Raw genomic sequence first — 12,154 nt, 5'->3', positions numbered from 1 at the left:
AAGCATGTACCTAGAATGCTTTTATCTCTCTCTGCTCAACCTTTTATGTTTTTCTGTTATTTTGTGCCTGCTTTTTCTGCAGCTTTCAGGCAGGGCCAATTTGTGAGGTGTCTGTCCTGTGCTACAAGGCACTTGAATACAGCTCAAAGCAGACTTGAAGTACTTTCCTCTTGTGTGGGCAAGTGTTTTGGCTGCTTCACTGGGGAACAGAGCCATGCTGACTACATTCCTGATAAAACACCCTCCCCTGATTTTGCAGCTTGCCACACCATTGTGAGGTTCAGAAAAATCCCAGCCCAGTGCTTTTTCTGGCCCCTGTAATGCTAAAAGTGTCAGGTGTATATTTTGTTTCCCATTTTTGTTGTGTTTTGATTTGCTTTCACTTTGTTCTGGCTGCAATGTGTTGGAGGATTTAAGGCATGATTCCACCCTCGCTTTTGCTCTGCAAGGAAACCTTCCTGAGAAATACCCTGGGAACACAATGCTTCTTCAATTCATATCTGGAAACACTGAAAAGAAGCAGTATACTAATTGATGAGGAAAAATATCTCCAAGGCTAAATTACTGTGTGTGGATAGACTGGAAATATTTACAGTGAACCCTGCCAGATCGGAGGAGTTAGGTGCAGTGCCTGCTTTTACCATGGGAAATTTGACCAACTTTAAAAGTACTAAGGAGATTTATTCACAAACTCCTGGAAATCCTGTATTTGAAGTTGTTTCAGGTCAATGTAAATGGGCAAACAGTTGAATGGGGAAAGTGACATTTTCCCTGACATGGCACCCAAGTCCTACTAGTGATCTAAATTGTAAAGCTCAGTGTTATGAAAGAACTTCACTGAGCATATTCTTCAGGTTAGTCTAAAGGTCAGAAGTAAGTATCTTTGAAGGGTTCATGTTGATCTGTAGTAAAAAGTTTCTTGGCTTTAGCTCTGCAGTTTCCACTGCTAACCTCAAATCTGACAGACCTCTGCTCCAGTTGCTTGCAAGTGAAGGAGGGTTAGCACAGGAACTCTCCATACTCTAAGCCTCCGAGCAATAAAAATAATCAGACTTGAGATCTAGTCATGTCTGCTGAAAAAAAACCCACATGAAGGCCTCTTGGAGCAGTCTTGGACCATCACAGCTCTATCACAGGCTAGGCTGATACTGCCACTAATGCTAAACTAGCAGGTTCTGTGGAGCAGAAGAGAGGGGAGAAAAGAATGGTAAGGCAAAAATATGGAAGAGAACTTCTCCTAAGTGTGTAACAGGATAAAGGAAGAAATGGAAGTGTAAAAAAAGTTTGGAAAAGATAAGGGGAAGCCCTGTTGCTTAACTAAGGCCAAATAGTACTGATTTTGCCTAGCAAAGCCCCACTTCTCTGTAATAATGACATTTTTTTGTGCAAACTTCAGCATTGGAAAGATGTGTTGTTTCTCAAATGGCTAAAGCTGCAGTAAGACCCTTATGTGACATACTTCTGTGAAGAACATTACATCTGATGTGAAACAGAGGACTCCTGATCTCTGACTCAGTTGGCTAGTATTCAGTTTCTCCTGCTTAGATTAGCCTTTTCAAAGAAACTGTTGGCTACTTGATTTGAGAGGGGTTTCCTGTTGTTCTGCAAAATGTTAAAGGCATGTGGCAGTGCTGCTAGAAAATGCCACTTAGATTCCATCTATATTCTACCCTAACACTGGGACAGAAGTTGTGCTACCTAGGAAGGGACAGGGGAGAAGAGAGAAAACTTGTAAATACTTGGATACTTACAAAATTTGGATTCTTTTTCAACCTATCTGGAACTTCATGATCTCACTCTAAGGGTAATGGAGTGAAAAGCTAATGAAAGTCAGGGGCCTGAAGAAATATTTTGTTTTTTTCCATCTGTCCATTTCTCAGCAACTGTGTCTCGTGTAGGCAGATCCCCAACTAAATTGTGAAATGTTGCATCCATTATCGCGGCATTTACTGTTTAGATGAACATCTTAAGCTGCCAGAATATTCAACAGTGGAGCCCTCAGTGAAAATATAGTGTGCTCCATCAAGAACTTGGCTGTTCTTACATGTCAAGTGTTTTTCAGAAAGACAGTGCTTTATTTTTGGCTTTATTTAGAAGAGCATGGAAGTGTCAACAATTTATTCATGGTGTGAGACAAACAGATATTAATAGAATTTTAATGAAGGCTTTTCAACAGGATTTGAAGGTTTTTTTAGAGTGTTTTGTGTGTTCCTGTTAATACTGGGAGAGTGAAAAATGCAAGCGTCATAGGACAAGTATGGAAAAAACTTGCCAAAGACAGCAATAAAGAAGAAAGTAAGGAGACAATTTCAGCTGGGCAGTGCCAGAGGCTCTGTCAAGAGCCAAAGCCAAGACAGTTATTTACAGATTTCCTTACAAATTACCATGTAATAGAGTGAACTGACTTGGGGACACTTGAAATGCATCTTCACATATTACTCCAAGGTGGAAAGGGCTTTCTTGTTTTGGGTTCATCTTATGTCTCTCTTCAAAAAGTTACTTCTTATTTCTGCCTTTTTATATATGTATTTCAAACCAGCTGCTACCTGCTAGTACTCCCTTAAAAGCCTATGTTCTTAAATACTCAGAGGCACAGTTTCAGGCCTCCAGCTTCCCATCCTTACACTTCAGTGACCTTAATAATGCCTCTGCCTCCTGAAGTGATAAAGAGGGGGTGTGCTTCTGTTGGGCCCTGCTCTCTGAAGTGAAATTCTGAAGCTTTCATTTTGTTAGTGAGAAAATCCTTACTACGAACTCTCTCATCTCTGACCCCGTATTTTGTTACTGTGCTGTAATCTTTGTGCACTAATGCTGGGGCTAATGCCAACTTTTTGCAGGGAGGGCATGATGCATCTATGGAAGGCAGCTTCCCAAAGACTCAGTGTCCTTCCCTGACAAAAATGACCCTTTCATTAGTGGGCAAGAACATAAAGGTTGGCTGTCACCAAGCACTTGGTACCAGCCATCTGGATGCAATAAGGGTGCTTGTGACTTCTACTGTATTAGTTCATAGATCAGCTTTATAATTATTAATTTCAGTTTCAACACAGCACATTGCTGAAGGGCACAGCTTCAGATGCAATTCATTCCCCAATGAACACTGATAACTCCATCCCTTCTAAATCTTTCTGCCTTTATATTGTCAGAAACATTACCTGCTCTTAATGTAGAGCGTGGCTCAGTCCCATTTCCTTGGGTCTCTGCAGTTAATTTAGACAGTTTGGTGGCTCTCACCTGGTCCTTTGCACTTGAAAAGGTGTAAGATGCTGGGGTTGATGTGGGTGGATGCTTATTCAGGGTCCCAGAAAAAGAAAAGAAACCAGATTGACAGTGGTGATTTGGTGGGATGTCTAGGTATAGGACTAATTAACTTAAATCTTAGTGTATATCAAAACAAAGACCTGTAACTGTAGTTTTTCCTCAGTCCCAGGACAGATTTCTCACATGTGGCACTGCCACCTACATTTGCCCTGTTAGACTTGGGCTTTCAGTATGGAGGCTACAGGGAACCAAAGCCTAAGAACCTTGCTCTTATATAAGACTTTTAAAGGAGCTGGGTTACAGCTAAATAGTAATTATACTGAAAATAGTTTACTAACCTCTTCAGGAAGCCAACTCAACTCCTAGGTTTAATTCAGAGAAAGGTTTTATTGAAGTCAATAGCAAAAAATTAGGATCCCTCCCTCCAGCATCCAAGGGCCTCAGGGTATGAAGCAATTGCTGCAAAATACAGTGGTGATGTCCTGAAGGGAAAAACCAACACAGCAGCTCCAGTTTGGTTTGCTGTAACAGCTTTTGCTCTTAGGAGCACCTTCCATTTCAGGTTTTTAAACTTTTATCTTGGAGGGCAGGGCAAGTTCACTGCTCACATCTAGCAGGAGCTGATGCCAAAAGTGCAGTTCAGTTTGATTCCTAACACTGCACACAAGCAAAAGAAAAGAGGAAAAAAGTATTCACTGGTTATGAGGGAGCCTGTGTTTGCAGAAACCCTTCTTCCCTCTCCCTCTCCTATTTTTTTTACTTTCACTCTATACAATGGCAGCTTTTTTTTTGTCAAGATTTCAGCCTGTAAAATAGCTGACTAGTTTTACAGTCTTTTATGCATGCTCACCTGCACCAGGACAACAGAAGCAACAATATATTTCAGCTGCATCTTGGGGGAAATGCATCACAATCACAAGAGACACCAGACAGATCCTTTTCCCATTAGACTCTAAGTGGGACTCCTGCACCTGCTCATGCTATCAAACACCCTTGGTCCCCCGGGCAGTGTGTGAGCTGCAGCTTCTTTCCCCCCATCTTCAGTGCCCTCATCTCCTACCCACTAGTTCCATTTATTATGCAAGCCTCATGGGTAGTTGTCCAGTCTTTCCAGCCTCCTGTGTGCATGACCTTGCCCTTAAGACTTAATTCTGAAGGCACTTAAAAAAATTATCTATTTTCTCCTCCCGCTTTCCTCCCTTTTATTTATTTTTCTATGCATGTGTCTCATGTGCTGAATATTAAGCAGGAAAACAAAGATGTATATCATCTGGAGCACAGGTGCACCTACCAGGCAGAGAGGGAAAACAAAACAATTCATTTAAAGGGTTTTGATTCACTATTGTCCGCTCATACTTTATTCGACAGCCTGATATGACACCTTGAGTCCGCCCACGCCTGCATGCAGCTTAGAATGGAGATGTTTTCTTGGCTCCTCCACACTGTAAATTTTTTGCCATAGCTCCATTTGAAGTTGCTTGGCACTGGTGCTTTGCTAAGTACTCTAAAGTGGGGGAGGATAGGGAGGGGATGAGAGAAGAGTGAGGAGTGAAAAATGAAAAAAAATTAAAGGAAAAAACATGAAATAGAAAGAGTATCTCAAATATTTATAAATTCATTTATTTCCCTAATTTTCTAGTCTCACTCCTATTGCCTATAGGCAAAGTTTCCATTCATTTTCTGGGACTGTGGTTTTGGTGTGTGTTGGACAATCCTTTGTCTAGCAGGACATGAGAGCAGAGATGACCTCTGGGTGACTTTGGCTGGAGGCTTGAGCAGCAAGAACAGAAAAGCAACCTCTCTGTAGAAATCTTTTCTTTTTACTTACCAGCTTAAGTTTTTTGTTTTTAGAAGAACAAGTGGTTAGTCAAGTTCCCCTAATATTTTATTCTGTTCTGGCTAGAGTAGGCAGCAAAAATGACTCTTACATGGCTTAGGGGTGGATCTGCCTCTCCTTGTTTTTCTCTGGCTTGCTGCATATCCTTGTAAGGTCATTTCACTCCATGTCCTTTTTCTTTGTCTCCTAAAACTTTAAGCTCTTCTTGAGTCAAAATGCTGTCTTTGATGTATTTGTTTTATATCTTCCACACAGGAATTGATGAACTCTGTGGCAGCAGTGTCATGTGGGTGGAATCTGCTCACTCTTGTCTCACCTGGTAGAGAAGGAGATGGGATGTGAATTGTCCTGATACCTATGTCTGTGGCCTCACCCCATTTTACTGTAAATCCATGGCTGGACTAAGTCCATTTGTTTTACTCTGGAGCTGGAGGTAGAGAGCAGCACTCCCCACTTCTGGCCCTTTTTAGGATGCTGTAAGTGCACACTGGAGAAATGGAGAATTGGAAGTGCAGCGACTCCCACGTTATTTCTGCTGTAGCTCTGCCACTGTAGGCTGTGGAAAGATGTGCATATAGGGGGAAAAACCCCAGCATCAGGTTATGTTTATGGAACATGAGCTAACTGTTGCCCCCAGGAGCAAGATCTTGGAGTTTTGGCAGATCCTTCAAATCATAAGCTTTTTTTTTTTAAGTGGAAAATTAATTAAAATGTTAGGAATTGCCAAGAAAGGATTAAAGAACAAAACATAACCTTGGTTCACTCCTATCTTTAGTACAATATACATTTCTCATCTCCTTGTCTCAGGAAGAATGTAGTGGAACTAGAAAGGATTCAAAGGCAAAGGGGGTGAGCAAAGACAACTAAATAAACTCGGACTCTTCAGTCTGGAAAAGACCTGGCAAAATCTTGAAAGGCATTGAGTAAAGCCTATAAGAATTGATTGTGTGTTGTTTGTGCCAGTGGGAGAGCTAAAGTGCATGGAGTGAGGCTCAAGAGAGCAAGGCTCAAACCAAACAAAGAGCAGTGGGGAACTGCTCATGCAGTGGGCACATCTGTGCAGCTGTGCCCCAGAGTTCCAAGGGGAGCTGCATAAATCTATCCAGTCCGTCAGCTGCTGTGGCTTCAAGATGGTTAAAGTATTTCACAACAATAAAAAAGATAATGGCCATGGGAGGAGCCCAAGATGTGTGGATCTTGGACAGATTCTGAGGGATCACCTTCCTTGAGGACTGCCAGAAAGAGCACTAGTTGGAGTGAATGGTGATACCCTTTTACCAAAACCTTCAAGATAAAGGTCAAGGATATGAAATAGTTATAGGAACTGTTGGAATAAGATATTTCCCCAGAGCAGGAAGAGGAGGCAATGAGGAATAAAAGACAGAGTGGCACATTAGGACAGGAAAGGAAAACCTGGGAGAGGCTTCTTTGTGTATTAACAAGATGTGTTAATAGAGGTTTTGCCATGCTGCCTGGCAGGACAGTGACTCACATGTTTCATAATCTGCTGTGCCAGCCCTGGACCTGGCTCAGATCATCTCTGAGCCAGCAGAGATGCACCGGTTTGGAAAAGCACTTAATGAATGGCCTACTAGGGGAAAATCACAACCCATTTGCATAGAAAGATAAAAAGCACGATAAAACTTTGGATTTGGCTGAACTCAAGTTACCAAGAGAAAAGCAGAAAGCTGTTTCCTCTAAAAATAATTAATTCTCTTCAGATGGACACCCCTGGCAGTGTTTAAGGCCAGGTTGGATGTGGCTCTGAGTCTAGTGAAAGGTGTCCCTGCCCATGACAGGGATGTTGGAAGTAGATGATTTTTAAGGTCCCTTAAAACCAAAACCACTCTGTGATTCTTTGATGGCACACGGAGGACTTAAAGAAATTTTCCTAAAATGGTGGGTCAAAAATGGAGGAGTATGGAGCCCAGTGGGTTAAATGAGAGAAGGACCAAAGAAAAATCTTTATTGAAAATCATCCTGTGCATGGAAAGAGCATACCTAGTTGACAATAGTGGTGCAGTATAACCCTAAAAGAAATAGCAGAAGCCACAGCTCAAGAGAGTAAGAGCTAATCAGGTATTCTGAAGGATAAAATTCTGGAAAAATTACACTGGGTTAAGCTGTAGAAAGCATCCAGGTAGGTACTGGAAGAAAATTCATAGTGACCATATGTATAAGTTTAATTCATAAACAACTCATGGTGAACCACATGACTAATGACCTCTGACCCTGGTCCTGTGTTTGTGGAGATGCAGCCACTGAAGGTTGAGGTAATGGTGGATGGGTTGCAATGTTGATTTATGCCTGCAGTTATCAGGTTATTGTGATCAAGTTTCAGTGTGCTTTTGTTGTTTGACAAAGTTTTTCATCAATTCCAGACAAGCAAGATCTGAACTAGTTATATCAGTGCAAAGCTCATCCATTCACATGAGGGCCCTCAGGAAAGGTGAATATGTTTTTTCTTTAAACTGGGTCTATTCCACTGCATTAAGCATTGAAGAGGGTGTTTGTATTTCAATTTAAAGAAGTTTTATTTCAAGTTCCTTTAGTCTAATACCCAAACAGAGCCTAGAAAAGGAGGAGTTGCATTTTTATCCAGGAAGTCAATAAATAGTGGAAAAAATCCCAAAGGATCCCCAGTTGTGAGATGGCCTTTACATCCTTTAAAGAAATCAAATAATTTGTTCTTGCATACTCAATGAGTGAGAGTTTGCCCTTCTGTACTACTTTCCCAGCATCTGCACAGGAGGAATAGAAAAGAGTAATCACATAAATCTGGGTGAAAAGAAGAGCCTATACCTTTCATTTTCTGTTCTCTGTCTTGATCCTACTGTGCATGGTGGGAAAATTGACGGCTCCAGGCACTTGACCAACTGTGTTTACCAAGCAGTGCTTAACCAGCTTGATAACGATTGCTAATTCTGAGTCAAACAGATTTATCTATGTAACTCAGTCTTTCTGTGCGCAATAACCTTTCTGCATGAGTTGATTTTCCAAGATGGTTGGTGAAATGAAGTTGGATACCATTTCACTTGTACATCTGCTACTACTGTTTTTATTTACTTGAGCTGCTAAATTTTTGTGCAGCTTACAACACACACAGTGTTTTGTTGGGGGTTTGGAGAAAAGATGTCTCATCTATGGAGCTGAGAAGCAGAGAAGAAGAGGGAGCCAGTGGACATTTTTCCAAGTTCATAAGGAAGAAATGGAATAATTTGCACAACTTCAGAAGATACATGTGCCAATGCACTGCCACTGCAGAGCATGAATTTGCAGACTGGCCTTCTGAAACCTGCCCAGAGCCATTGTCACTTTCCAGTTTTGAAATCTGCCTGCTTGGAATAGAAGCACATAAATCTCTAATGCTTGTGATGATGCATGCCAAGTGCATTTCAATGGAGCTTGCTGTAATGACTGATTTTCACACATCAACTACGGCCTCGGAGAATAACTCTGACACCTAAAAGCATGGTTACCTGGAAAATGCTGGTAGTGGAATGTGCCAGAATTTCGTATTTCTGACATTGGTATAGTCCAATTATGATGGGATTATTTTGGGCATTTAAGTAAGAGAATGGGACAAAATTCTCTTTTGTGAGTCTGTTTTACAAGTGAAAAATTGGACTTCTGTACCATAAGTAAACCATATCAATACTAGAAAGCTTCCCAAATGCCCACATGCATCACAAAAATGGTAGACATTCTGTTTGAAGAGAAGTGTTCTTGTTAAAAAAAGATTACTAGCTGGTAAAACACCAGATACTGACTTATTTTAAGTGTTACAAAAGGATTTATTTTTGAACTGGAATTGTCAGAAGGTACTACTTTGCTGCTGAGCAGTGAAGCATTGTATGACAAAATAGACATGATAAAAGGAATGATTTCTAACACCAGCAGATTTCTAGCTCTCTAGAAATACCAGCCAATGATATCTAGAAATATAATTTGAACTGCTTGAGAACAGCTGGTTAGACCTAGAAAGAACTGAATAGATATAATCCACTTATTTGACTGCTGGAGAGCAAGTCCAGGGAGAACATATTGATGACAGCAACAAAGATAAGGCAGTGAGGCACAGTGATTTCAAGAAGAGAAGAGTGCTGCTTTTGAAAGTGACCCTTCCCCAGTGACATATGACCAGATGGCCATTACAGGAGCAGAAACAGCTGATAGAATCTTAGGAAATGAACTTATGCAGAACACATTCTGATTCTTTTGGTAAATGTTGTTGTTCGAAGATGGAGCAAAGTGTTTAATAGGATCTGTTCTCTGGGCATTAGTGTGGTTCAATGAGTCCATACAGAAACCACACAAGGAAAGAGAGACATGGTATAGACTGCAAGTGCTGCTGAAAATGCCCTCTTGCCATGTGGTTGGGATGAGACTGGTGCAGCAAATAAAAGTTTGTATCAGAGCATTTTCACAGCTTATGGACCATGCCTGGTTTTCAGCACTGTGTGAAGACAAAGAAAACTCTGCAGAGCTGGTGGAACTTTTAAAGTTTACCAGGAGATATCAATAAAAACTGCTGAGAGATGCAAAGTAGATCTAAGCCAAACAATTTTTCAAAAACATAGCAACAAGACCCACACCTAGTAACACTTCTTTTTTTTTTCAACAGGTCAAAATCAAGCCTAAATAGATCCTTGAACAAAGATTATGAGAAAAATAAGCACATTACAGATAAAAGCTTTCAATGCTGTACATGTCCTCCTATGTAACGTGCTGACCAAAGAGCACTCAAATTTAACACAAACTATCTCAGAAGGAGAATAAGCAATGTGTTTAGTGACTCAGATGATGACTGCACATCAGTTATAACCCATAAAATAATCAAAATATTGATTCTAAGGAGGAGAATGATGTGCACTATCATACCAACAGAGATTCTGAAAAGTAGAATTATGATACTATAAATTTGAGAAACAATTTCTTCAAAGAGATTTACAACCATTCCACATGCTTTCATTGACAAAAAGCATGTACTTACATTTCTAACATTTGAAAAATTATTTTTGCTTCTAGTTCCTTAATTACTGGAGGAATTCAGGTTTGATAATACATATGAAAATGTTATAATACAAAACAGATTTGTCAGCATGTAGGAAGGTACTGCTGTAAGAATATAATCACATATACAATGAGGAAAGATTATTATAATTTTGACACCATGTCAGAGACATCTGAAAAATAAAATTCAGGAAAAAAAATCTCAGGTGACAATAATAATAAAATTCACTTTTGTGTTTCCTTGACTTTTAGGAGAACTTGGGGTAATCTAGAAAGTTCTCATGGCTTATTGTGAGACATTGATGGAAAGACTGTTACAGGCTGGAGCTGGATAAAAGTTTTAGTAAAGTGGCAAGGTATTACTGGCTAGAGTTAAAGTAAAATAGAAATCAGGTAAGACTTTGATCAAAGGAAAAGTATTGTGTTGTGCAACCAGAGTAATTTTGTGTGACTTGGGATAAAACATTTTTTTTTAAAATATTGCTATTATTTTGTAAAATTTTTTACTCCTGCTGTTAAATATATCAGCTTTTTAAAAAAGAGTTTACAGCTTTACAATGAGGATCCAAACTTTTAATGAGAGAATGGTATGGGAAGGGTTTCCTCAGGTTTTTCTCTCTCTCTTGTCTCCCTCTCTCCCCCCTGAAGTGATGAAACACAGAGCAGGAGACAGCAGCTGAGGCAGCCAGTCGATAGGCAGCCCTTCACACGCCCCTTCTGCTGAAGGCAATTCTTTGTCGCCTTTGATCACAGGGAGAAGTGGCCAGGAAAAAAGTTGAGTCCTGCCTGCGTGTGGCTGAGGAGGTGGTTTGCAGTGTTCCTACAAGCTCTTTGATTTCTAGGCAAGGTGTCTCCCCATTGTGCCTCCTCTGCTTGGCTGCTCTGGCCTCCCTGGTGGACACCGCCTTCATTGCTGCGGGTTAGAAATGCTTCATCTTCTTGTCAGAGGCAAACACTAAAATGAATGAACTTGAGATCTGCAGAGGGGCTTGTTCAAATGAAGGGTGCTGGCAGCTGGCCTGCCAGCAGTGAGGGGAGCATGGCTGTGCCCTTCTGGAGGAGCTGGGGCAGGCAGTGCATTGGGATGGTGGGAATGCCTGGGGCCCTGCTTGCCTTCCACTGTGGCCAGGCTCAGCAAACAGTGTTGGGCAGTCAGGCTGACTGATGGGCTGAGCTCTCTGCTCTTTTACAGTTGGGGTTTTACACCTAATTGTGTTCTGGGGTCTTTTCTGCAGTGGTGCAGTGATGTCCTTAAAAGGTTGCTAAAGTGGGGGGAGTTGTGGTGCTCTGGAAAAAAGAACCCTGAAGTGAGAGCATAAGGATGTATATCTTACCTGGATGTATGGTTCTGTTTTGTGGAGCTGCAAGAAATGATTTTTCTTCCTTTCACAGAATCACAGAACTATTTAGGCTGGAAAAGAACTTCAAGACCATTGAGTCCACACTTTGACCAATCACTACCTTATCAATCAGGCCATAGCACTGAATGCTGCTCCAGTTGTTTCTTGAACACCTTTAGGGATGGTGACTAGGTGGTCAAATAGTTTGCACAAACCCAGGAGACAGGCTGCAATTAGATGATTTAGATGTGGAGCTAGGTTTCAAAAGCTCCAAAAATCAATTTTTTTTTTTTTTTTTTAGCAGATCTGGGCATAAGTTTCAGTTCATTAGGAAAGTAAAGTTCAGCTGGAAAAACTCCACATGGAGATCCATTTCACAGCTTCAAATGTGGGCAGTGGGAAACAGTTTTGGTGTCAGATTTTGTCTCTCTTTCATTCTAGCATAACTGATTTTGTTTTTATTTTAGTTGCAGAAGAGGAAATTTAAAATGCCACTGAACTAGTTGGCACAACATTGCGGCAGTTTCCAAAGTCTCTTCTGAGTTCATCTGCCAAACACAATGATACAGTGAACTGCAGGTAAAACACCAACACATTGTTCCCCATGAAGCTCCCTATCACCATTAAATGTTTGGAGAGAAATACATGTGCAGCTGAGTGATTAATGGACAATGAAAATCGCTTCTCTCAACATATCTTTAAA

At 40.8% G+C, this 12,154-nt stretch overlaps 1 long non-coding RNA gene across 1 annotated transcript in view; it reads left to right on the top strand.

Moving 5' to 3' along the window:
- Nucleotides 1–12,154, top strand: part of LOC139591258 (uncharacterized) — a 266,401-nt gene that overhangs the window by 52,667 nt on the left and 201,580 nt on the right. Inside the window, exons 3-5 of the long non-coding RNA XR_011679591.1 lie at nucleotides 10,364–10,504; nucleotides 10,865–11,030; nucleotides 11,919–12,030. This is a non-coding gene — a long non-coding RNA (uncharacterized lncRNA). The remainder of the gene's footprint in view (nucleotides 1–10,363; nucleotides 10,505–10,864; nucleotides 11,031–11,918; nucleotides 12,031–12,154) is intronic.

The sequence above is a fragment of the Agelaius tricolor genome, unplaced genomic scaffold, assembly GCF_023055355.1.
Source record: "Agelaius tricolor isolate 1412-34295 unplaced genomic scaffold, bAgeTri1.0.p SCAF_6, whole genome shotgun sequence".
Taxonomy (NCBI): domain Eukaryota; kingdom Metazoa; phylum Chordata; class Aves; order Passeriformes; family Icteridae; genus Agelaius; species Agelaius tricolor.
The sequence above is the reverse complement of the archived record's forward strand: the minus strand, read 5'-3'. Positions and strand labels throughout refer to the sequence as shown.